General features: G+C 40.3%; 1 pseudogene; it reads left to right on the top strand.

Moving 5' to 3' along the window:
* Positions 1-650: 650 nt before the first annotated feature.
* On the top strand, positions 651-2,691 carry LOC102410780 (annotated as a pseudogene).
* The last annotated feature ends 200 nt before the right edge of the window (positions 2,692-2,891 follow it).

Here is a 2,891-nt window from a genome sequence, read left to right as displayed (position 1 = left end):
GTCAAAAGTGGGGGCTCTTTGCTTATTAGACTTCCTATCATGGAAGGACTGGAGTTCTTTATATAGTCTTGGAGAAAAGGATTACTGATTCTGACAAGACCCTGAACAGAGAGATTAAGGATTGAATTTTAATATGGGGTTTATGTTCATCTAAATGTTGAACTTCCCTGAGACAAACCAGCTCTCTGGCTTCTGGGCCTAAGCAGCCCCTAGAGAGAAGCTCTGCTCCCTTTCCCACCTTTCCATTGTTGGTGGTGTTGCTGCCTTTTTCATCTGTATCTGTTATTGATTTTTCTTTTTTTTTTTCCTGGATGACTATTTGTTTCTAAAGATTCCTTCTTTCATTGTGCACAAGTGCTGAGAGCCTTGAGGCCCCATTTTTGCTGTGTATATATCCTGACTCAGGGCTTTTATTCAGCAAAATGTTCATTCTTCTGTCAGACAATGTCATATTCAACTCTGTTCATGTTAAACCACTGTGAGGCCAAAAAAAAAAAGAGAGAGAGAGAGATCCGGAGCACCTGCATGGCCCACATCCAGCCCACACTCAGGTCTGTTGATGATGGTAAAGAATATGGACCATTCATGGAGAAGCTTGAAACTCACATCTGCAATCATGACCGAGAAATTGTGCAACTTTCATTTATTAGGGCTTTGTGGACTCTATAGTAGAACTGCTGAAAGTGAGAGGAGAAGCCCAGGAACTCAAACATCAAGTGTCGGATACGAATAGAAAACTACAACATGAGGGAAAGGAACTGGTAATAGCGATGGAAGAGCTGAAGCAGTTTCAACTACAACACAGAAATATTTCTGCCACTGTTGATAAATTAATTTTGTGTCTTGTAGTCCTAGAGATGTATAGCAAACTGAGGGACCAGATGAAAACTAAAAGACATTATCCTGAACTGAAAACTCTGGAATATAGGTAGAACATACCTGTCTGCCTCAAGTAGCCACTATCGATTCTGCAAGGTGAGGGTAGACAATATCCCCAAGCTTCGAGAAGAAACTTAAGAATGTGTCTATGTTTGATTTCAAAGACTTTCTGGAAAGTATTCACAACATTCAGACAAAATTGGAGAGACTGCCATGAAGCAAGCTCAACAAAAAAGAAACCTGGATAATATCTTGAAACAACCCAGAATAGAAAAATCTAAGAAAGAAGCATATACAATTTTTGGACACAGAGATAGAAAGCACTAGCCCCAAGTCTGAACAGGATTCAGGAATTCTGGATATTGAAGATGAGGAAGATGATGAAGGGACCCAAGATTTGGTTGATTTCTCTCCTGTTTATCAATGTCTACACATATTCTGTCCTGGGCTTGGGAAACATTTGAGAACTACTATGGAAAACAGAGGTGAAAACAGGCTTGTGTGGTGCTCCAGCCTCTGTCTAACATGCATAAAACTTTAGATGGCTACAGGAAATATTTTAATCAAATTTTCAGCTTTTTTTTTCTTTTGTAAAGATCACATTTTACATACAATGCAAGACTTAGTAAATAGAGCCCACATTGGTGAACTGTGGGAAATGGCACTTTCAAAAACCATCGCAGCACTCCGTACTCACTCGTCTTACTGCGCTGATCCAAACCTCGTGTTAGATTTTAAGAACCTCACGATGCTTTTTGTTGACACTTCAGGTGTATGGTTTTCCTGTAAATCAGTTTTTTGACATGCTGCCAGAAATCAGAGACTAGTTAAACTTTGCTAAAGAAGTGGTCAAGTATTTTCAGAAACATACTTGATTCTGACAACTACAGTCCTGAGATGTATAAAAAGATGGTAGGACAATTCCCATGCCAAGATACAGAGCTGGAAAAGCAACCATTTCCAAAAGTCTCCATTTTTTGAATTTGTGCCAAAAGCGTACAGCCAAATTAAAGAATTTATCTACGTTTGTCTGAAGTTTTCAGATCTTCATTTGAGCTCAGCTGAAGTTGATGACATGATTCGTAAATCTATAGACCTGTTGCTGACTAGGACTCTAAGCAACTCTCTGCCGAATGTCATTAAAAGGAAGAATATTGGACTTACTGAGCTTGTCTAGATTATTATCAATACAAAACACCTGGAGAAATCCTGTAAGTACTTGCAAGAATTTATAACCAATATCACTAATGTGCTTCCAGGGATAGTTCACGCTACCAAGCTGTATGGCACCGTGACTTGTAAGGTTGCCAGACATGCAGCTGAAGAAGAGATTTATACTAACTTAAACCAGGAAATTGACCAGTTTCTACAGCTGGCTGGCTATGACTGGATGACAGGAGATTTGGGCAGCAAAGCAAGTGATTACCTAGTAGACCTCACTGCCTTTCTACATAGCACCTTTGCTATATTCACACACCTTCCCAGAAGGGTGGTCCAGACCACATGTATGTCAGCTTGCAAGCATTTAGCCACTTCTTTGATGCAACTTTTGCTGGAAGCTGAAGTACGGCAGCTCACCTTGGAAACATTACAGCAGTTCAACTTGGATGTCAGAGAATGTGGACAGTTGGCCAGATCCGGCCCAGTGTCTGGGTTCCAGGAGGACACACTGCAGCTGGCCTTCATTGACTTGAGACAAGATCTTGGAGAATGACACCCAGTTCTCCCACAAGGAGGCTTCTTTCTTCTCTTTCTGATTTCTCCTTCCCACCAAGTTAAGACACTAGCTAATGAGCATTTAGGTGCTTCAAGTTCAAGGAGGCAGAGGATAATGGCTACAGAAGCAGACTTTGCTATCTTCTTCCATCCCAGGTCAATTTCAAATATCTTTTAAAATACTGTAGAAACTTCCTGATCCTTTTCTAGAAGCTCAGAAATGAGAATGCAACTTCCTGACATTACTATTCAGAGAAGAATTATTTTGTGTTAAATCTTCATTCTAGTCAGAGTGG

The sequence above is a fragment of the Bubalus bubalis genome, chromosome 11, assembly GCF_019923935.1.
Source record: "Bubalus bubalis isolate 160015118507 breed Murrah chromosome 11, NDDB_SH_1, whole genome shotgun sequence".
NCBI classification, from domain to species: Eukaryota; Metazoa; Chordata; class Mammalia; order Artiodactyla; family Bovidae; genus Bubalus; species Bubalus bubalis.
The sequence above is the reverse complement of the archived record's forward strand: the minus strand, read 5'-3'. Positions and strand labels throughout refer to the sequence as shown.